The 21647-nt window shown below is 49.3% G+C and overlaps 24 non-coding genes across 24 annotated transcripts; 16 read left to right on the forward strand and 8 right to left on the reverse strand.

The window, feature by feature from the left end:
• Nucleotides 1-601: 601 nt before the first annotated feature.
• Trnav-uac lies at nucleotides 602-674 on the reverse strand. Its single transcript has one exon. It is a non-coding gene; the product is annotated as a tRNA-Val (tRNA).
• A 235-nt stretch (nucleotides 675-909) lies between these two features.
• On the forward strand, nucleotides 910-981 carry Trnap-cgg. Its single transcript has one exon. It is a non-coding gene; the product is annotated as a tRNA-Pro (tRNA).
• A 1642-nt stretch (nucleotides 982-2623) lies between these two features.
• On the forward strand, nucleotides 2624-2695 carry Trnap-ugg. Its single transcript has one exon. It is a non-coding gene; the product is annotated as a tRNA-Pro (tRNA).
• Nucleotides 2696-3296: 601 nt separating this feature from the next.
• On the reverse strand, nucleotides 3297-3369 carry Trnav-uac. Its single transcript has one exon. It is a non-coding gene; the product is annotated as a tRNA-Val (tRNA).
• A 235-nt stretch (nucleotides 3370-3604) lies between these two features.
• Nucleotides 3605-3676, forward strand: Trnap-cgg. The gene has a single exon. It is a non-coding gene; the product is annotated as a tRNA-Pro (tRNA).
• A 1642-nt stretch (nucleotides 3677-5318) lies between these two features.
• On the forward strand, nucleotides 5319-5390 carry Trnap-ugg. The gene has a single exon. It is a non-coding gene; the product is annotated as a tRNA-Pro (tRNA).
• Nucleotides 5391-5991: 601 nt separating this feature from the next.
• On the reverse strand, nucleotides 5992-6064 carry Trnav-uac. Its single transcript has one exon. It is a non-coding gene; the product is annotated as a tRNA-Val (tRNA).
• A 235-nt stretch (nucleotides 6065-6299) lies between these two features.
• Trnap-cgg lies at nucleotides 6300-6371 on the forward strand. Its single transcript has one exon. It is a non-coding gene; the product is annotated as a tRNA-Pro (tRNA).
• A 1566-nt stretch (nucleotides 6372-7937) lies between these two features.
• Nucleotides 7938-8009, forward strand: Trnap-ugg. The gene has a single exon. It is a non-coding gene; the product is annotated as a tRNA-Pro (tRNA).
• Nucleotides 8010-8610: 601 nt separating this feature from the next.
• Nucleotides 8611-8683, reverse strand: Trnav-uac. The gene has a single exon. It is a non-coding gene; the product is annotated as a tRNA-Val (tRNA).
• A 235-nt stretch (nucleotides 8684-8918) lies between these two features.
• Nucleotides 8919-8990, forward strand: Trnap-cgg. The gene has a single exon. It is a non-coding gene; the product is annotated as a tRNA-Pro (tRNA).
• Nucleotides 8991-10632: 1642 nt separating this feature from the next.
• Trnap-ugg lies at nucleotides 10633-10704 on the forward strand. Its single transcript has one exon. It is a non-coding gene; the product is annotated as a tRNA-Pro (tRNA).
• Nucleotides 10705-11305: 601 nt separating this feature from the next.
• On the reverse strand, nucleotides 11306-11378 carry Trnav-uac. Its single transcript has one exon. It is a non-coding gene; the product is annotated as a tRNA-Val (tRNA).
• A 235-nt stretch (nucleotides 11379-11613) lies between these two features.
• On the forward strand, nucleotides 11614-11685 carry Trnap-cgg. The gene has a single exon. It is a non-coding gene; the product is annotated as a tRNA-Pro (tRNA).
• Nucleotides 11686-13251: 1566 nt separating this feature from the next.
• Nucleotides 13252-13323, forward strand: Trnap-ugg. Its single transcript has one exon. It is a non-coding gene; the product is annotated as a tRNA-Pro (tRNA).
• A 601-nt stretch (nucleotides 13324-13924) lies between these two features.
• Nucleotides 13925-13997, reverse strand: Trnav-uac. Its single transcript has one exon. It is a non-coding gene; the product is annotated as a tRNA-Val (tRNA).
• Nucleotides 13998-14232: 235 nt separating this feature from the next.
• Nucleotides 14233-14304, forward strand: Trnap-cgg. Its single transcript has one exon. It is a non-coding gene; the product is annotated as a tRNA-Pro (tRNA).
• A 1566-nt stretch (nucleotides 14305-15870) lies between these two features.
• Trnap-ugg lies at nucleotides 15871-15942 on the forward strand. The gene has a single exon. It is a non-coding gene; the product is annotated as a tRNA-Pro (tRNA).
• A 601-nt stretch (nucleotides 15943-16543) lies between these two features.
• Nucleotides 16544-16616, reverse strand: Trnav-uac. Its single transcript has one exon. It is a non-coding gene; the product is annotated as a tRNA-Val (tRNA).
• A 235-nt stretch (nucleotides 16617-16851) lies between these two features.
• Trnap-cgg lies at nucleotides 16852-16923 on the forward strand. The gene has a single exon. It is a non-coding gene; the product is annotated as a tRNA-Pro (tRNA).
• Nucleotides 16924-18564: 1641 nt separating this feature from the next.
• Trnap-ugg lies at nucleotides 18565-18636 on the forward strand. Its single transcript has one exon. It is a non-coding gene; the product is annotated as a tRNA-Pro (tRNA).
• A 601-nt stretch (nucleotides 18637-19237) lies between these two features.
• Nucleotides 19238-19310, reverse strand: Trnav-uac. The gene has a single exon. It is a non-coding gene; the product is annotated as a tRNA-Val (tRNA).
• Nucleotides 19311-19545: 235 nt separating this feature from the next.
• On the forward strand, nucleotides 19546-19617 carry Trnap-cgg. The gene has a single exon. It is a non-coding gene; the product is annotated as a tRNA-Pro (tRNA).
• Nucleotides 19618-21257: 1640 nt separating this feature from the next.
• Trnas-uga lies at nucleotides 21258-21329 on the forward strand. Its single transcript has one exon. It is a non-coding gene; the product is annotated as a tRNA-Ser (tRNA).
• Nucleotides 21330-21647: the final 318 nt, after the last annotated feature.

Here is a 21647-nt window from a genome sequence, read left to right on the forward strand (position 1 = left end):
TGCCATTTTGACCGTGCTGAAGCGTAGGTGGAACTCAGCCCCGGTTGCAGCTCCTCAATGAAGAGTAGACGCCTGTTATAGCACGTGGATATAACAAGAATGCGGCACCAGTAAAGTACGTAGGTGGAATTCGGTAGAAAGGCAGACGGTAATTTTGCATGCAACGGAAAACAAGGTTGTCTTTGCGGGATATGTGCACCGTGAGTGGAGATTCAGCTTAATTGTGCGACAGTCTACCCTCATCTTACTAGCGACGGCAACAACCAAGGGGTGGCATGTAAGATTGAGCGTGGCTAAGAGTTTCTCATTATTAGTTAGCATCACACTTTAACAGAGCTGTGACAAGGCGAGTAGGGTGAGCTCAGGAAAGCCAGTAGCAAGCGCACTTGAAGTAGCCCTGAAGAACCGGATTATAAATTTTGCCAGCCATAATGGAGCTAGGGGCGTTCTCAGTTACCAAATACCGGTGCAATAAGAGAGCTACAGTATTTGACAGTAAAATGACGCCCTATCCGTCTAGCATACAACATTGCTTGTCTCTGCATACGCGGACGTGAGGTCATCTCGGAAATGAAATCCGAAATATAGATTAAAATTGTTGTGTTCCCGCCCGGGATCGAACCGGGGACCTTCTGCGTGTAAAGCAGACGTGATAACCGCTACACCACGGAAACGACGGTTCTTTTCATGTACCACCCGGAGACTCGTAATAGCAACAGTTTTTCTTCTGTGTTAGCAAGGGCATCGGCTACGAGCTCCCTCCGATTCGTGAAGTTCCTGCAGTAAAAGACGTCGATGAAAACAATCCAACCGCGACAGACAGGGAGAACGCTGGCTGAGCTGCAGCCCTACATGGTGAGACCATCAAAGGTGGCGTCATTCACATGCAGTGCGTTTTCGGAACGAATAGGCTCGTTGGTCTAGGGGTATGATTCCTGCTTCGGGTGCAGGAGGTCCCGGGTTCAAATCCCGGACGAGCCCTTGCGTTTTGTACAACGGTGTGGTAACAAATCGCATGGCGGTGGCTGTTTCGCGCATTTCCAGGCCTCCAAGTCAGCGCTAAAATCCGACAACCAGTTCTGAAACCGTTTCATGTTTCATTTGAGCCATGTGCACCCTGCTGATGGAACGTTTGAAGTTGATTTAAATGGTCACAGTAGAGATCGTAGCAAGTGTCTTGCTGAGTGCGACGAAAACGGGTTTCCGCCCGCAATCGAGCCGGGGACCTTCTGCGTGTTCGGCACGGCGCCTGGGCTCGGCGGCAGCTGCTGCTCTTTCCTTCCTTACGAGATACCGTCGATTCGCGCAGTCGTTATTGCAAAAGATGTCACCAAAGGCAATCGCTTCGTTAGCGGCACTTTGCCTGGGCTCCGCGGCAGCTCTACATGGAGGCACCAGCAGCCCAGCCAGGCCGCCGCCGGCACCGGTGCGCCACAGCGCAAGGAGCCGGCGGCCGCCCTGCAATGCCCCTGTCGTTGCATATTCCACCCGCCCCATATCCTCTCCATGTCTGACTCACTACCCCAAATGACACTGCAGTCGACGTGCTTATTACTATCGCTTTTGGAAGAACCAAGGCGCAGTATTCTAGTGTCGAACCGGTACTGCAAATTGGGATTAAGCAAAAATTTATTTTGTGGTCGAGCGACAGCCTCGGCTCGCTCCTCCTACATGATCGCTTCTTGTGCGGAATAATTCCTAGCTCGCCGATGGCTTCAGAGTTGGTCTTCTCGAAGTTTTGCTTTCGCACTGCATTCCGCAATCTTTTCGTTATGAGTTGTGTGCTTCGGTTTCCCGACTTTCTTGTGTTTAGTGTGTTTGGCTTCTCTTAACCCTTAGCCACCGCTTGCCGAAATTTCCACACTATCATCTGTCGATCTGCAGAGCTCGATGAAGGCATCGCGGCCGTTCCTGAGCTCGTGGAACGGTCGAATCTGTAGTTGTTTCCAGATCTCTCCCACACAACGGCCTCCCAGAAGCTTGGATTACAGAAGTACGCCACTACTCCCAGCCGGAGATTCACGATTGAAAGCAGAATGACATGAGCTACACGCAGCTCCGATTTTTTTTTTTTTGTGTCTGACCTACTTTGAAAGACTTTGTAGTCGATTTACTTACTACTATCGCTGTTGGAAACCAGGTGATAACCGCACAGTATTTTAGAGACGATCAGGTAATGAAAATTTAGAATAAGTAAAACAGTATCAAAAGAAGTTGTGTGGTGGAGCAGCACATGCAATTCACGCTTCCTAGATAATCGTTACTGCATAGAATAATTCTTTTGTCTGCGGCGTCTTCAGTATCCGTCTTCTGGAAATTTTGCTTGCAGTATATTTTGCAATCTTTTCGTTATGAGTTGGTGCTTGGTTTCCCGATGTTCTTTTGTTTAGTGCATTCGCCTCCTCTTAACCCTGAGAAACCACATACCGAAACTGAGGCACTGCCGGCTGTTCATAAGCAGTGCTCGATGAAGTTATTTCGCTTTTTATTCGTTGCCTTTAATATTCTTCTCAACAGTGGTGAGTGCTGCCTGCAGAAAGCGTTTATCTTGCGAATTCGCGTGAAAGTTTGTGTTCCCTGTGAGGCCCACTACTTGGGATTAACTTGACTGCTCCAGCCAGGTGGCTCGTTGGTCTAGGGGTATGATTCCTGCTTTGGGTGCAGGAGGTCCCGGGTTCAAATCCCGGACGAGCCCTGCCATTTTGACCGTGCTGAAGCGTAGGTGGAACTCAGCCCCGGTTGCAGCTCCTCAATGAAGAGTAGACGCCTGTTATAGCACGTGGATATAACAAGAATGCGGCACCAGTAAAGTACGTAGGTGGAATTCGGTAGAAAGGCAGACGGTAATTTTGCATGCAACGGAAAACAAGGTTGTCTTTGCGGGATATGTGCACCGTGAGTGGAGATTCAGCTTAATTGTGCGACAGTCTACCCTCATCTTACTAGCGACGGCAACAACCAAGGGGTGGCATGTAAGATTGAGCGTGGCTAAGAGTTTCTCATTATTAGTTAGCATCACACTTTAACAGAGCTGTGACAAGGCGAGTAGGGTGAGCTCAGGAAAGCCAGTAGCAAGCGCACTTGAAGTAGCCCTGAAGAACCGGATTATAAATTTTGCCAGCCATAATGGAGCTAGGGGCGTTCTCAGTTACCAAATACCGGTGCAATAAGAGAGCTACAGTATTTGACAGTAAAATGACGCCCTATCCGTCTAGCATACAACATTGCTTGTCTCTGCATACGCGGACGTGAGGTCATCTCGGAAATGAAATCCGAAATATAGATTAAAATTGTTGTGTTCCCGCCCGGGATCGAACCGGGGACCTTCTGCGTGTAAAGCAGACGTGATAACCGCTACACCACGGAAACGACGGTTCTTTTCATGTACCACCCGGAGACTCGTAATAGCAACAGTTTTTCTTCTGTGTTAGCAAGGGCATCGGCTACGAGCTCCCTCCGATTCGTGAAGTTCCTGCAGTAAAAGACGTCGATGAAAACAATCCAACCGCGACAGACAGGGAGAACGCTGGCTGAGCTGCAGCCCTACATGGTGAGACCATCAAAGGTGGCGTCATTCACATGCAGTGCGTTTTCGGAACGAATAGGCTCGTTGGTCTAGGGGTATGATTCCTGCTTCGGGTGCAGGAGGTCCCGGGTTCAAATCCCGGACGAGCCCTTGCGTTTTGTACAACGGTGTGGTAACAAATCGCATGGCGGTGGCTGTTTCGCGCATTTCCAGGCCTCCAAGTCAGCGCTAAAATCCGACAACCAGTTCTGAAACCGTTTCATGTTTCATTTGAGCCATGTGCACCCTGCTGATGGAACGTTTGAAGTTGATTTAAATGGTCACAGTAGAGATCGTAGCAAGTGTCTTGCTGAGTGCGACGAAAACGGGTTTCCGCCCGCAATCGAGCCGGGGACCTTCTGCGTGTTCGGCACGGCGCCTGGGCTCGGCGGCAGCTGCTGCTCTTTCCTTCCTTACGAGATACCGTCGATTCGCGCAGTCGTTATTGCAAAAGATGTCACCAAAGGCAATCGCTTCGTTAGCGGCACTTTGCCTGGGCTCCGCGGCAGCTCTACATGAAGGCACCAGCAGCCCAGCCAGGCCGCCGCCGGCACCGGTGCGCCACAGCGCAAGGAGCCGGCGGCCGCCCTGCAATGCCCCTGTCGTTGCATATTCCACCCGCCCCATATCCTCTCCATGTCTGACTCACTACCCCAAATGACACTGCAGTCGACGTGCTTATTACTATCGCTTTTGGAAGAACCAAGGCGCAGTATTCTAGTGTCGAACCGGTACTGCAAATTGGGATTAAGCAAAAATTTATTTTGTGGTCGAGCGACAGCCTCGGCTCGCTCCTCCTACATGATCGCTTCTTGTGCGGAATAATTCCTAGCTCGCCGATGGCTTCAGAGTTGGTCTTCTCGAAGTTTTGCTTTCGCACTGCATTCCGCAATCTTTTCGTTATGAGTTGTGTGCTTCGGTTTCCCGACTTTCTTGTGTTTAGTGTGTTTGGCTTCTCTTAACCCTTAGCCACCGCTTGCCGAAATTTCCACACTATCATCTGTCGATCTGCAGAGCTCGATGAAGGCATCGCGGCCGTTCCTGAGCTCGTGGAACGGTCGAATCTGTAGTTGTTTCCAGATCTCTCCCACACAACGGCCTCCCAGAAGCTTGGATTACAGAAGTACGCCACTACTCCCAGCCGGAGATTCACGATTGAAAGCAGAATGACATGAGCTACACGCAGCTCCGATTTTTTTTTTTTTGTGTCTGACCTACTTTGAAAGACTTTGTAGTCGATTTACTTACTACTATCGCTGTTGGAAACCAGGTGATAACCGCACAGTATTTTAGAGACGATCAGGTAATGAAAATTTAGAATAAGTAAAACAGTATCAAAAGAAGTTGTGTGGTGGAGCAGCACATGCAATTCACGCTTCCTAGATAATCGTTACTGCATAGAATAATTCTTTTGTCTGCGGCGTCTTCAGTATCCGTCTTCTGGAAATTTTGCTTGCAGTATATTTTGCAATCTTTTCGTTATGAGTTGGTGCTTGGTTTCCCGATGTTCTTTTGTTTAGTGCATTCGCCTCCTCTTAACCCTGAGAAACCACATACCGAAACTGAGGCACTGCCGGCTGTTCATAAGCAGTGCTCGATGAAGTTATTTCGCTTTTTATTCGTTGCCTTTAATATTCTTCTCAACAGTGGTGAGTGCTGCCTGCAGAATGCGTTTATCTTGCGAATTCGCGTGAAAGTTTGTGTTCCCTGTGAGGCCCACTACTTGGGATTAACTTGACTGCTCCAGCCAGGTGGCTCGTTGGTCTAGGGGTATGATTCCTGCTTTGGGTGCAGGAGGTCCCGGGTTCAAATCCCGGACGAGCCCTGCCATTTTGACCGTGCTGAAGCGTAGGTGGAACTCAGCCCCGGTTGCAGCTCCTCAATGAAGAGTAGACGCCTGTTATAGCACGTGGATATAACAAGAATGCGGCACCAGTAAAGTACGTAGGTGGAATTCGGTAGAAAGGCAGACGGTAATTTTGCATGCAACGGAAAACAAGGTTGTCTTTGCGGGATATGTGCACCGTGAGTGGAGATTCAGCTTAATTGTGCGACAGTCTACCCTCATCTTACTAGCGACGGCAACAACCAAGGGGTGGCATGTAAGATTGAGCGTGGCTAAGAGTTTCTCATTATTAGTTAGCATCACACTTTAACAGAGCTGTGACAAGGCGAGTAGGGTGAGCTCAGGAAAGCCAGTAGCAAGCGCACTTGAAGTAGCCCTGAAGAACCGGATTATAAATTTTGCCAGCCATAATGGAGCTAGGGGCGTTCTCAGTTACCAAATACCGGTGCAATAAGAGAGCTACAGTATTTGACAGTAAAATGACGCCCTATCCGTCTAGCATACAACATTGCTTGTCTCTGCATACGCGGACGTGAGGTCATCTCGGAAATGAAATCCGAAATATAGATTAAAATTGTTGTGTTCCCGCCCGGGATCGAACCGGGGACCTTCTGCGTGTAAAGCAGACGTGATAACCGCTACACCACGGAAACGACGGTTCTTTTCATGTACCACCCGGAGACTCGTAATAGCAACAGTTTTTCTTCTGTGTTAGCAAGGGCATCGGCTACGAGCTCCCTCCGATTCGTGAAGTTCCTGCAGTAAAAGACGTCGATGAAAACAATCCAACCGCGACAGACAGGGAGAACGCTGGCTGAGCTGCAGCCCTACATGGTGAGACCATCAAAGGTGGCGTCATTCACATGCAGTGCGTTTTCGGAACGAATAGGCTCGTTGGTCTAGGGGTATGATTCCTGCTTCGGGTGCAGGAGGTCCCGGGTTCAAATCCCGGACGAGCCCTTGCGTTTTGTACAACGGTGTGGTAACAAATCGCATGGCGGTGGCTGTTTCGCGCATTTCCAGGCCTCCAAGTCAGCGCTAAAATCCGACAACCAGTTCTGAAACCGTTTCATGTTTCATTTGAGCCATGTGCACCCTGCTGATGGAACGTTTGAAGTTGATTTAAATGGTCACAGTAGAGATCGTAGCAAGTGTCTTGCTGAGTGCGACGAAAACGGGTTTCCGCCCGCAATCGAGCCGGGGACCTTCTGCGTGTTCGGCACGGCGCCTGGGCTCGGCGGCAGCTGCTGCTCTTTCCTTCCTTACGAGATACCGTCGATTCGCGCAGTCGTTATTGCAAAAGATGTCACCAAAGGCAATCGCTTCGTTAGCGGCACACAGCGCAAGGAGCCGGCGGCCGCCCTGCAATGCCCCTGTCGTTGCATATTCCACCCGCCCCATATCCTCTCCATGTCTGACTCACTACCCCAAATGACACTGCAGTCGACGTGCTTATTACTATCGCTTTTGGAAGAACCAAGGCGCAGTATTCTAGTGTCGAACCGGTACTGCAAATTGGGATTAAGCAAAAATTTATTTTGTGGTCGAGCGACAGCCTCGGCTCGCTCCTCCTACATGATCGCTTCTTGTGCGGAATAATTCGTAGCTCGCCGATGGCTTCAGAGTTGGTCTTCTCGAAGTTTTGCTTTCGCACTGCATTCCGCAATCTTTTCGTTATGAGTTGTGTGCTTCGGTTTCCCGACTTTCTTGTGTTTAGTGTGTTTGGCTTCTCTTAACCCTTAGCCACCGCTTGCCGAAATTTCCACACTATCATCTGTCGATCTGCAGAGCTCGATGAAGGCATCGCGGCCGTTCCTGAGCTCGTGGAACGGTCGAATCTGTAGTTGTTTCCAGATCTCTCCCACACAACGGCCTCCCAGAAGCTTGGATTACAGAAGTACGCCACTACTCCCAGCCGGAGATTCACGATTGAAAGCAGAATGACATGAGCTACACGCAGCTCCGATTTTTTTTTTTTGTGTCTGACCTACTTTGAAAGACTTTGTAGTCGATTTACTTACTACTATCGCTGTTGGAAACCAGGTGATAACCGCACAGTATTTTAGAGACGATCAGGTAATGAAAATTTAGAATAAGTAAAACAGTATCAAAAGAAGTTGTGTGGTGGAGCAGCACATGCAATTCACGCTTCCTAGATAATCGTTACTGCATAGAATAATTCTTTTGTCTGCGGCGTCTTCAGTATCCGTCTTCTGGAAATTTTGCTTGCAGTATATTTTGCAATCTTTTCGTTATGAGTTGGTGCTTGGTTTCCCGATGTTCTTTTGTTTAGTGCATTCGCCTCCTCTTAACCCTGAGAAACCACATACCGAAACTGAGGCACTGCCGGCTGTTCATAAGCAGTGCTCGGTGAAGTTATTTCGCTTTTTATTCGTTGCCTTTAATATTCTTCTCAACAGTGGTGAGTGCTGCCTGCAGAAAGCGTTTATCTTGCGAATTCGCGTGAAAGTTTGTGTTCCCTGTGAGGCCCACTACTTGGGATTAACTTGACTGCTCCAGCCAGGTGGCTCGTTGGTCTAGGGGTATGATTCCTGCTTTGGGTGCAGGAGGTCCCGGGTTCAAATCCCGGACGAGCCCTGCCATTTTGACCGTGCTGAAGCGTAGGTGGAACTCAGCCCCGGTTGCAGCTCCTCAATGAAGAGTAGACGCCTGTTATAGCACGTGGATATAACAAGAATGCGGCACCAGTAAAGTACGTAGGTGGAATTCGGTAGAAAGGCAGACGGTAATTTTGCATGCAACGGAAAACAAGGTTGTCTTTGCGGGATATGTGCACCGTGAGTGGAGATTCAGCTTAATTGTGCGACAGTCTACCCTCATCTTACTAGCGACGGCAACAACCAAGGGGTGGCATGTAAGATTCAGCGTGGCTAAGAGTTTCTCATTATTAGTTAGCATCACACTTTAACAGAGCTGTGACAAGGCGAGTAGGGTGAGCTCAGGAAAGCCAGTAGCAAGCGCACTTGAAGTAGCCCTGAAGAACCGGATTATAAATTTTGCCAGCCATAATGGAGCTAGGGGCGTTCTCAGTTACCAAATACCGGTGCAATAAGAGAGCTACAGTATTTGACAGTAAAATGACGCCCTATCCGTCTAGCATACAACATTGCTTGTCTCTGCATACGCGGACGTGAGGTCATCTCGGAAATGAAATCCGAAATATAGATTAAAATTGTTGTGTTCCCGCCCGGGATCGAACCGGGGACCTTCTGCGTGTAAAGCAGACGTGATAACCGCTACACCACGGAAACGACGGTTCTTTTCATGTACCACCCGGAGACTCGTAATAGCAACAGTTTTTCTTCTGTGTTAGCAAGGGCATCGGCTACGAGCTCCCTCCGATTCGTGAAGTTCCTGCAGTAAAAGACGTCGATGAAAACAATCCAACCGCGACAGACAGGGAGAACGCTGGCTGAGCTGCAGCCCTACATGGTGAGACCATCAAAGGTGGCGTCATTCACATGCAGTGCGTTTTCGGAACGAATAGGCTCGTTGGTCTAGGGGTATGATTCCTGCTTCGGGTGCAGGAGGTCCCGGGTTCAAATCCCGGACGAGCCCTTGCGTTTTGTACAACGGTGTGGTAACAAATCGCATGGCGGTGGCTGTTTCGCGCATTTCCAGGCCTCCAAGTCAGCGCTAAAATCCGACAACCAGTTCTGAAACCGTTTCATGTTTCATTTGAGCCATGTGCACCCTGCTGATGGAACGTTTGAAGTTGATTTAAATGGTCACAGTAGAGATCGTAGCAAGTGTCTTGCTGAGTGCGACGAAAACGGGTTTCCGCCCGCAATCGAGCCGGGGACCTTCTGCGTGTTCGGCACGGCGCCTGGGCTCGGCGGCAGCTGCTGCTCTTTCCTTCCTTACGAGATACCGTCGATTCGCGCAGTCGTTATTGCAAAAGATGTCACCAAAGGCAATCGCTTCGTTAGCGGCACTTTGCCTGGGCTCCGCGGCAGCTCTACATGGAGGCACCAGCAGCCCAGCCAGGCCGCCGCCGGCACCGGTGCGCCACAGCGCAAGGAGCCGGCGGCCGCCCTGCAATGCCCCTGTCGTTGCATATTCCACCCGCCCCATATCCTCTCCATGTCTGACTCACTACCCCAAATGACACTGCAGTCGACGTGCTTATTACTATCGCTTTTGGAAGAACCAAGGCGCAGTATTCTAGTGTCGAACCGGTACTGCAAATTGGGATTAAGCAAAAATTTATTTTGTGGTCGAGCGACAGCCTCGGCTCGCTCCTCCTACATGATCGCTTCTTGTGCGGAATAATTCCTAGCTCGCCGATGGCTTCAGAGTTGGTCTTCTCGAAGTTTTGCTTTCGCACTGCATTCCGCAATCTTTTCGTTATGAGTTGTGTGCTTCGGTTTCCCGACTTTCTTGTGTTTAGTGTGTTTGGCTTCTCTTAACCCTTAGCCACCGCTTGCCGAAATTTCCACACTATCATCTGTCGATCTGCAGAGCTCGATGAAGGCATCGCGGCCGTTCCTGAGCTCGTGGAACGGTCGAATCTGTAGTTGTTTCCAGATCTCTCCCACACAACGGCCTCCCAGAAGCTTGGATTACAGAAGTACGCCACTACTCCCAGCCGGAGATTCACGATTGAAAGCAGAATGACATGAGCTACACGCAGCTCCGATTTTTTTTTTTTTGTGTCTGACCTACTTTGAAAGACTTTGTAGTCGATTTACTTACTACTATCGCTGTTGGAAACCAGGTGATAACCGCACAGTATTTTAGAGACGATCAGGTAATGAAAATTTAGAATAAGTAAAACAGTATCAAAAGAAGTTGTGTGGTGGAGCAGCACATGCAATTCACGCTTCCTAGATAATCGTTACTGCATAGAATAATTCTTTTGTCTGCGGCGTCTTCAGTATCCGTCTTCTGGAAATTTTGCTTGCAGTATATTTTGCAATCTTTTCGTTATGAGTTGGTGCTTGGTTTCCCGATGTTCTTTTGTTTAGTGCATTCGCCTCCTCTTAACCCTGAGAAACCACATACCGAAACTGAGGCACTGCCGGCTGTTCATAAGCAGTGCTCGATGAAGTTATTTCGCTTTTTATTCGTTGCCTTTAATATTCTTCTCAACAGTGGTGAGTGCTGCCTGCAGAAAGCGTTTATCTTGCGAATTCGCGTGAAAGTTTGTGTTCCCTGTGAGGCCCACTACTTGGGATTAACTTGACTGCTCCAGCCAGGTGGCTCGTTGGTCTAGGGGTATGATTCCTGCTTTGGGTGCAGGAGGTCCCGGGTTCAAATCCCGGACGAGCCCTGCCATTTTGACCGTGCTGAAGCGTAGGTGGAACTCAGCCCCGGTTGCAGCTCCTCAATGAAGAGTAGACGCCTGTTATAGCACGTGGATATAACAAGAATGCGGCACCAGTAAAGTACGTAGGTGGAATTCGGTAGAAAGGCAGACGGTAATTTTGCATGCAACGGAAAACAAGGTTGTCTTTGCGGGATATGTGCACCGTGAGTGGAGATTCAGCTTAATTGTGCGACAGTCTACCCTCATCTTACTAGCGACGGCAACAACCAAGGGGTGGCATGTAAGATTGAGCGTGGCTAAGAGTTTCTCATTATTAGTTAGCATCACACTTTAACAGAGCTGTGACAAGGCGAGTAGGGTGAGCTCAGGAAAGCCAGTAGCAAGCGCACTTGAAGTAGCCCTGAAGAACCGGATTATAAATTTTGCCAGCCATAATGGAGCTAGGGGCGTTCTCAGTTACCAAATACCGGTGCAATAAGAGAGCTACAGTATTTGACAGTAAAATGACGCCCTATCCGTCTAGCATACAACATTGCTTGTCTCTGCATACGCGGACGTGAGGTCATCTCGGAAATGAAATCCGAAATATAGATTAAAATTGTTGTGTTCCCGCCCGGGATCGAACCGGGGACCTTCTGCGTGTAAAGCAGACGTGATAACCGCTACACCACGGAAACGACGGTTCTTTTCATGTACCACCCGGAGACTCGTAATAGCAACAGTTTTTCTTCTGTGTTAGCAAGGGCATCGGCTACGAGCTCCCTCCGATTCGTGAAGTTCCTGCAGTAAAAGACGTCGATGAAAACAATCCAACCGCGACAGACAGGGAGAACGCTGGCTGAGCTGCAGCCCTACATGGTGAGACCATCAAAGGTGGCGTCATTCACATGCAGTGCGTTTTCGGAACGAATAGGCTCGTTGGTCTAGGGGTATGATTCCTGCTTCGGGTGCAGGAGGTCCCGGGTTCAAATCCCGGACGAGCCCTTGCGTTTTGTACAACGGTGTGGTAACAAATCGCATGGCGGTGGCTGTTTCGCGCATTTCCAGGCCTCCAAGTCAGCGCTAAAATCCGACAACCAGTTCTGAAACCGTTTCATGTTTCATTTGAGCCATGTGCACCCTGCTGATGGAACGTTTGAAGTTGATTTAAATGGTCACAGTAGAGATCGTAGCAAGTGTCTTGCTGAGTGCGACGAAAACGGGTTTCCGCCCGCAATCGAGCCGGGGACCTTCTGCGTGTTCGGCACGGCGCCTGGGCTCGGCGGCAGCTGCTGCTCTTTCCTTCCTTACGAGATACCGTCGATTCGCGCAGTCGTTATTGCAAAAGATGTCACCAAAGGCAATCGCTTCGTTAGCGGCACACAGCGCAAGGAGCCGGCGGCCGCCCTGCAATGCCCCTGTCGTTGCATATTCCACCCGCCCCATATCCTCTCCATGTCTGACTCACTACCCCAAATGACACTGCAGTCGACGTGCTTATTACTATCGCTTTTGGAAGAACCAAGGCGCAGTATTCTAGTGTCGAACCGGTACTGCAAATTGGGATTAAGCAAAAATTTATTGTGTGGTCGAGCGACAGCCTCGGCTCGCTCCTCCTACATGATCGCTTCTTGTGCGGAATAATTCGTAGCTCGCCGATGGCTTCAGAGTTGGTCTTCTCGAAGTTTTGCTTTCGCACTGCATTCCGCAATCTTTTCGTTATGAGTTGTGTGCTTCGGTTTCCCGACTTTCTTGTGTTTAGTGTGTTTGGCTTCTCTTAACCCTTAGCCACCGCTTGCCGAAATTTCCACACTATCATCTGTCGATCTGCAGAGCTCGATGAAGGCATCGCGGCCGTTCCTGAGCTCGTGGAACGGTCGAATCTGTAGTTGTTTCCAGATCTCTCCCACACAACGGCCTCCCAGAAGCTTGGATTACAGAAGTACGCCACTACTCCCAGCCGGAGATTCACGATTGAAAGCAGAATGACATGAGCTACACGCAGCTCCGATTTTTTTTTTTTGTGTCTGACCTACTTTGAAAGACTTTGTAGTCGATTTACTTACTACTATCGCTGTTGGAAACCAGGTGATAACCGCACAGTATTTTAGAGACGATCAGGTAATGAAAATTTAGAATAAGTAAAACAGTATCAAAAGAAGTTGTGTGGTGGAGCAGCACATGCAATTCACGCTTCCTAGATAATCGTTACTGCATAGAATAATTCTTTTGTCTGCGGCGTCTTCAGTATCCGTCTTCTGGAAATTTTGCTTGCAGTATATTTTGCAATCTTTTCGTTATGAGTTGGTGCTTGGTTTCCCGATGTTCTTTTGTTTAGTGCATTCGCCTCCTCTTAACCCTGAGAAACCACATACCGAAACTGAGGCACTGCCGGCTGTTCATAAGCAGTGCTCGGTGAAGTTATTTCGCTTTTTATTCGTTGCCTTTAATATTCTTCTCAACAGTGGTGAGTGCTGCCTGCAGAAAGCGTTTATCTTGCGAATTCGCGTGAAAGTTTGTGTTCCCTGTGAGGCCCACTACTTGGGATTAACTTGACTGCTCCAGCCAGGTGGCTCGTTGGTCTAGGGGTATGATTCCTGCTTTGGGTGCAGGAGGTCCCGGGTTCAAATCCCGGACGAGCCCTGCCATTTTGACCGTGCTGAAGCGTAGGTGGAACTCAGCCCCGGTTGCAGCTCCTCAATGAAGAGTAGACGCCTGTTATAGCACGTGGATATAACAAGAATGCGGCACCAGTAAAGTACGTAGGTGGAATTCGGTAGAAAGGCAGACGGTAATTTTGCATGCAACGGAAAACAAGGTTGTCTTTGCGGGATATGTGCACCGTGAGTGGAGATTCAGCTTAATTGTGCGACAGTCTACCCTCATCTTACTAGCGACGGCAACAACCAAGGGGTGGCATGTAAGATTGAGCGTGGCTAAGAGTTTCTCATTATTAGTTAGCATCACACTTTAACAGAGCTGTGACAAGGCGAGTAGGGTGAGCTCAGGAAAGCCAGTAGCAAGCGCACTTGAAGTAGCCCTAAAGAACCGGATTATAAATTTTGCCAGCCATAATGGAGCTAGGGGCGTTCTCAGTTACCAAATACCGGTGCAATAAGAGAGCTACAGTATTTGACAGTAAAATGACGCCCTATCCGTCTAGCATACAACATTGCTTGTCTCTGCATACGCGGACGTGAGGTCATCTCGGAAATGAAATCCGAAATATAGATTAAAATTGTTGTGTTCCCGCCCGGGATCGAACCGGGGACCTTCTGCGTGTAAAGCAGACGTGATAACCGCTACACCACGGAAACGACGGTTCTTTTCATGTACCACCCGGAGACTCGTAATAGCAACAGTTTTTCTTCTGTGTTAGCAAGGGCATCGGCTACGAGCTCCCTCCGATTCGTGAAGTTCCTGCAGTAAAAGACGTCGATGAAAACAATCCAACCGCGACAGACAGGGAGAACGCTGGCTGAGCTGCAGCCCTACATGGTGAGACCATCAAAGGTGGCGTCATTCACATGCAGTGCGTTTTCGGAACGAATAGGCTCGTTGGTCTAGGGGTATGATTCCTGCTTCGGGTGCAGGAGGTCCCGGGTTCAAATCCCGGACGAGCCCTTGCGTTTTGTACAACGGTGTGGTAACAAATCGCATGGCGGTGGCTGTTTCGCGCATTTCCAGGCCTCCAAGTCAGCGCTAAAATCCGACAACCAGTTCTGAAACCGTTTCATGTTTCATTTGAGCCATGTGCACCCTGCTGATGGAACGTTTGAAGTTGATTTAAATGGTCACAGTAGAGATCGTAGCAAGTGTCTTGCTGAGTGCGACGAAAACGGGTTTCCGCCCGCAATCGAGCCGGGGACCTTCTGCGTGTTCGGCACGGCGCCTGGGCTCGGCGGCAGCTGCTGCTCTTTCCTTCCTTACGAGATACCGTCGATTCGCGCAGTCGTTATTGCAAAAGATGTCACCAAAGGCAATCGCTTCGTTAGCGGCACACAGCGCAAGGAGCCGGCGGCCGCCCTGCAATGCCCCTGTCGTTGCATATTCCACCCGCCCCATATCCTCTCCATGTCTGACTCACTACCCCAAATGACACTGCAGTCGACGTGCTTATTACTATCGCTTTTGGAAGAACCAAGGCGCAGTATTCTAGTGTCGAACCGGTACTGCAAATTGGGATTAAGCAAAAATTTATTGTGTGGTCGAGCGACAGCCTCGGCTCGCTCCTCCTACATGATCGCTTCTTGTGCGGAATAATTCGTAGCTCGCCGATGGCTTCAGAGTTGGTCTTCTCGAAGTTTTGCTTTCGCACTGCATTCCGCAATCTTTTCGTTATGAGTTGTGTGCTTCGGTTTCCCGACTTTCTTGTGTTTAGTGTGTTTGGCTTCTCTTAACCCTTAGCCACCGCTTGCCGAAATTTCCACACTATCATCTGTCGATCTGCAGAGCTCGATGAAGGCATCGCGGCCGTTCCTGAGCTCGTGGAACGGTCGAATCTGTAGTTGTTTCCAGATCTCTCCCACACAACGGCCTCCCAGAAGCTTGGATTACAGAAGTACGCCACTACTCCCAGCCGGAGATTCACGATTGAAAGCAGAATGACATGAGCTACACGCAGCTCCGATTTTTTTTTTTTGTGTCTGACCTACTTTGAAAGACTTTGTAGTCGATTTACTTACTACTATCGCTGTTGGAAACCAGGTGATAACCGCACAGTATTTTAGAGACGATCAGGTAATGAAAATTTAGAATAAGTAAAACAGTATCAAAAGAAGTTGTGTGGTGGAGCAGCACATGCAATTCACGCTTCCTAGATAATCGTTACTGCATAGAATAATTCTTTTGTCTGCGGCGTCTTCAGTATCCGTCTTCTGGAAATTTTGCTTGCAGTATATTTTGCAATCTTTTCGTTATGAGTTGGTGCTTGGTTTCCCGATGTTCTTTTGTTTAGTGCATTCGCCTCCTCTTAACCCTGAGAAACCACATACCGAAACTGAGGCACTGCCGGCTGTTCATAAGCAGTGCTCGGTGAAGTTATTTCGCTTTTTATTCGTTGCCTTTAATATTCTTCTCAACAGTGGTGAGTGCTGCCTGCAGAAAGCGTTTATCTTGCGAATTCGCGTGAAAGTTTGTGTTCCCTGTGAGGCCCACTACTTGGGATTAACTTGACTGCTCCAGCCAGGTGGCTCGTTGGTCTAGGGGTATGATTCCTGCTTTGGGTGCAGGAGGTCCCGGGTTCAAATCCCGGACGAGCCCTGCCATTTTGACCGTGCTGAAGCGTAGGTGGAACTCAGCCCCGGTTGCAGCTCCTCAATGAAGAGTAGACGCCTGTTATAGCACGTGGATATAACAAGAATGCGGCACCAGTAAAGTACGTAGGTGGAATTCGGTAGAAAGGCAGACGGTAATTTTGCATGCAACGGAAAACAAGGTTGTCTTTGCGGGATATGTGCACCGTGAGTGGAGATTCAGCTTAATTGTGCGACAGTCTACCCTCATCTTACTAGCGACGGCAACAACCAAGGGGTGGCATGTAAGATTGAGCGTGGCTAAGAGTTTCTCATTATTAGTTAGCATCACACTTTAACAGAGCTGTGACAAGGCGAGTAGGGTGAGCTCAGGAAAGCCAGTAGCAAGCGCACTTGAAGTAGCCCTAAAGAACCGGATTATAAATTTTGCCAGCCATAATGGAGCTAGGGGCGTTCTCAGTTACCAAATACCGGTGCAATAAGAGAGCTACAGTATTTGACAGTAAAATGACGCCCTATCCGTCTAGCATACAACATTGCTTGTCTCTGCATACGCGGACGTGAGGTCATCTCGGAAATGAAATCCGAAATATAGATTAAAATTGTTGTGTTCCCGCCCGGGATCGAACCGGGGACCTTCTGCGTGTAAAGCAGACGTGATAACCGCTACACCACGGAAACGACGGTTCTTTTCATGTACCACCCGGAGACTCGTAATAGCAACAGTTTTTCTTCTGTGTTAGCAAGGGCATCGGCTACGAGCTCCCTCCGATTCGTGAAGTTCCTGCAGTAAAAGACGTCGATGAAAACAATCCAACCGCGACAGACAGGGAGAACGCTGGCTGAGCTGCAGCCCTACATGGTGAGACCATCAAAGGTGGCGTCATTCACATGCAGTGCGTTTTCGGAACGAATAGGCTCGTTGGTCTAGGGGTATGATTCCTGCTTCGGGTGCAGGAGGTCCCGGGTTCAAATCCCGGACGAGCCCTTGCGTTTTGTACAACGGTGTGGTAACAAATCGCATGGCGGTGGCTGTTTCGCGCATTTCCAGGCCTCCAAGTCAGCGCTAAAATCCGACAACCAGTTCTGAAACCGTTTCATGTTTCATTTGAGCCATGTGCACCCTGCTGATGGAACGTTTGAAGTTGATTTAAATGGTCACAGTAGAGATCGTAGCAAGTGTCTTGCTGAGTGCGACGAAAACGGGTTTCCGCCCGCAATCGAGCCGGGGACCTTCTGCGTGTTCGGCACGGCGCCTGGGCTCGGCGGCAGCTGCTGCTCTTTCCTTCCTTACGAGATACCGTCGATTCGCGCAGTCGTTATTGCAAAAGATGTCACCAAAGGCAATCGCTTCGTTAGCGGCACTTTGCCTGGGCTCCGCGGCAGCTCTACATGGAGGCACCAGCAGCCCAGCCAGGCCGCCGCCGGCACCGGTGCGCCACAGCGCAAGGAGCCGGCGGCCGCCCTGCAATGCCCCTGTCGTTGCATATTCCACCCGCCCCATATCCTCTCCATGTCTGACTCACTACCCCAAATGACACTGCAGTCGACGTGCTTATTACTATCGCTTTTGGAAGAACCAAGGCGCAGTATTCTAGTGTCGAACCGGTACTGCAAATTGGGATTAAGCAAAAATTTATTGTGTGGTCGAGCGACAGCCTCGGCTCGCTCCTCCTACATGATCGCTTCTTGTGCGGAATAATTCCTAGCTCGCCGATGGCTTCAGAGTTGGTCTTCTCGAAGTTTTGCTTTCGCACTGCATTCCGCAATCTTTTCGTTATGAGTTGTGTGCTTCGGTTTCCCGACTTTCTTGTGTTTAGTGTGTTTGGCTTCTCTTAACCCTTAGCCACCGCTTGCCGAAATTTCCACACTATCATCTGTCGATCTGCAGAGCTCGATGAAGGCATCGCGGCCGTTCCTGAGCTCGTGGAACGGTCGAATCTGTAGTTGTTTCCAGATCTCTCCCACACAACGGCCTCCCAGAAGCTTGGATTACAGAAGTACGCCACTACTCCCAGCCGGAGATTCACGATTGAAAGCAGAATGACATGAGCTACACGCAGCTCCGATTTTTTTTTTTTGTGTCTGACCTACTTTGAAAGACTTTGTAGTCGATTTACTTACTACTATCGCTGTTGGAAACCAGGTGATAACCGCACAGTATTTTAGAGACGATCAGGTAATGAAAATTTAGAATAAGTAAAACAGTATCAAAAGAAGTTGTGTGGTGGAGCAGCACATGCAATTCACGCTTCCTAGATAATCGTTACTGCATAGAATAATTCTTTTGTCTGCGGCGTCTTCAGTATCCGTCTTCTGGAAATTTTGCTTGCAGTATATTTTGCAATCTTTTCGTTATGAGTTGGTGCTTGGTTTCCCGATGTTCTTTTGTTTAGTGCATTCGCCTCCTCTTAACCCTGAGAAACCACATACCGAAACTGAGGCACTGCCGGCTGTTCATAAGCAGTGCTCGGTGAAGTTATTTCGCTTTTTATTCGTTGCCTTTAATATTCTTCTCAACAGTGGTGAGTGCTGCCTGCAGAAAGCGTTTATCTTGCGAATTCGCGTGAAAGTTTGTGTTCCCTGTGAGGCCCACTACTTGGGATTAACTTGACTGCTCCAGCCAGGTGGCTCGTTGGTCTAGGGGTATGATTCCTGCTTTGGGTGCAGGAGGTCCCGGGTTCAAATCCCGGACGAGCCCTGCCATTTTGACCGTGCTGAAGCGTAGGTGGAACTCAGCCCCGGTTGCAGCTCCTCAATGAAGAGTAGACGCCTGTTATAGCACGTGGATATAACAAGAATGCGGCACCAGTAAAGTACGTAGGTGGAATTCGGTAGAAAGGCAGACGGTAATTTTGCATGCAACGGAAAACAAGGTTGTCTTTGCGGGATATGTGCACCGTGAGTGGAGATTCAGCTTAATTGTGCGACAGTCTACCCTCATCTTACTAGCGACGGCAACAACCAAGGGGTGGCATGTAAGATTCAGCGTGGCTAAGAGTTTCTCATTATTAGTTAGCATCACACTTTAACAGAGCTGTGACAAGGCGAGTAGGGTGAGCTCAGGAAAGCCAGTAGCAAGCGCACTTGAAGTAGCCCTGAAGAACCGGATTATAAATTTTGCCAGCCATAATGGAGCTAGGGGCGTTCTCAGTTACCAAATACCGGTGCAATAAGAGAGCTACAGTATTTGACAGTAAAATGACGCCCTATCCGTCTAGCATACAACATTGCTTGTCTCTGCATACGCGGACGTGAGGTCATCTCGGAAATGAAATCCGAAATATAGATTAAAATTGTTGTGTTCCCGCCCGGGATCGAACCGGGGACCTTCTGCGTGTAAAGCAGACGTGATAACCGCTACACCACGGAAACGACGGTTCTTTTCATGTACCACCCGGAGACTCGTAATAGCAACAGTTTTTCTTCTGTGTTAGCAAGGGCATCGGCTACGAGCTCCCTCCGATTCGTGAAGTTCCTGCAGTAAAAGACGTCGATGAAAACAATCCAACCGCGACAGACAGGGAGAACGCTGGCTGAGCTGCAGCCCTACATGGTGAGACCATCAAAGGTGGCGTCATTCACATGCAGTGCGTTTTCGGAACGAATAGGCTCGTTGGTCTAGGGGTATGATTCCTGCTTCGGGTGCAGGAGGTCCCGGGTTCAAATCCCGGACGAGCCCTTGCGTTTTGTACAACGGTGTGGTAACAAATCGCATGGCGGTGGCTGTTTCGCGCATTTCCAGGCCTCCAAGTCAGCGCTAAAATCCGACAACCAGTTCTGAAACCGTTTCATGTTTCATTTGAGCCATGTGCACCCTGCTGATGGAACGTTTGAAGTTGATTTAAATGGTCACAGTAGAGATCGTAGCAAGTGTCTTGCTGAGTGCGACGAAAACGGGTTTCCGCCCGCAATCGAGCCGGGGACCTTCTGCGTGTTCGGCACGGCGCCTGGGCTCGGCGGCAGCTGCTGCTCTTTCCTTCCTTACGAGATACCGTCGATTCGCGCAGTCGTTATTGCAAAAGATGTCACCAAAGGCAATCGCTTCGTTAGCGGCACTTTGCCTGGGCTCCGCGGCAGCTCTACATGGAGGCACCAGCAGCCCAGCCAGGCCGCCGCCGGCACCGGTGCGCCACAGCGCAAGGAGCCGGCGGCCGCCCTGCAATGCCCCTGTCGTTGCATATTCCACCCGCCCCATATCCTCTCCATGTCTGACTCACTACCCCAAATGACACTGCAGTCGACGTGCTTATTACTATCGCTTTTGGAAGAACCAAGGCGCAGTATTCTAGTGTCGAACCGGTACTGCAAATTGGGATTAAGCAAAAATTTATTGTGTGGTCGAGCGACAGCCTCGGCTCGCTCCTCCTACATGATCGCTTCTTGTGCGGAATAATTCCTAGCTCGCCGATGGCTTCAGAGTTGGTCTTCTCGAAGTTTTGCTTTCGCACTGCATTCCGCAATCTTTTCGTTATGAGTTGTGTGCTTCGGTTTCCCGACTTTCTTGTGTTTAGTGTGTTTGGCTTCTCTTAACCCTTAGCCACCGCTTGCCGAAATTTCCACACTATCATCTGTCGATCTGCAGAGCTCGATGAAGGCATCGCGGCCGTTCCTGAGCTCGTGGAACGGTCGAATCTGTAGTTGTTTCCAGATCTCTCCCACACAACGGCCTCCCAGAAGCTTGGATTACAGAAGTACGCCACTACTCCCAGCCGGAGATTCACGATTGAAAGCAGAATGACATGAGCTACACGCAGCTCCGATTTTTTTTTTTGTGTCTGACCTACTTTGAAAGACTTTGTAGTCGATTTACTTACTACTATCGCTGTTGGAAACCAGGTGATAACCGCACAGTATTTTAGAGACGATCAGGTAATGAAAATTTAGAATAAGTAAAACAGTATCAAAAGAAGTTGTGTGGTGGAGCAGCACATGCAATTCACGCTTCCTAGATAATCGTTACTGCATAGAATAATTCTTTTGTCTGCGGCGTCTTCAGTATCCGTCTTCTGGAAATTTTGCTTGCAGTATATTTTGCAATCTTTTCGTTATGAGTTGGTGCTTGGTTTCCCGATGTTCTTTTGTTTAGTGCATTCGCCTCCTCTTAACCCTGAGAAACCACATACCGAAACTGAGGCACTGCCGGCTGTTCATAAGCAGTGCTCGGTGAAGTTATTTCGCTTTTTATTCGTTGCCTTTAATATTCTTCTCAACAGTGGTGAGTGCTGCCTGCAGAAAGCGTTTATCTTGCGAATTCGCGTGAAAGTTTGTGTTCCCTGTGAGGCCCACTACTTGGGATTAACTTGACTGCTCCAGCCAGGTGGCTCGTTGGTCTAGGGGTATGATTCCTGCTTTGAGTGCAGGAGGTCCCGGGTTCAAATCCCGGACGAGCCCTGCCATTTTGACCGTGCTGAAGCGTAGGTGGAACTCAGCCCCGGTTGCAGCTCCTCAATGAAGAGTAGACGCCTGTTATAGCACGTGGATATAACAAGAATGCGGCACCAGTAAAGTACGTAGGTGGAATTCGGTAGAAAGGCAGACGGTAATTTTGCATGCAACGGAAAACAAGGTTGTCTTTGCGGGATATGTGCACCGTGAGTGGAGATTCAGCTTAATTGTGCGACAGTCTACCCTCATCTTACTAGCGACGGCAACAACCAAGGGGTGGCATGTAAGATTGAGCGTGGCTAAGAGTTTCTCATTATTAGTTAG

Source organism: Schistocerca americana, chromosome 2, assembly GCF_021461395.2.
Source record: "Schistocerca americana isolate TAMUIC-IGC-003095 chromosome 2, iqSchAmer2.1, whole genome shotgun sequence".
Taxonomy (NCBI): Eukaryota; Metazoa; Arthropoda; class Insecta; order Orthoptera; family Acrididae; genus Schistocerca; species Schistocerca americana.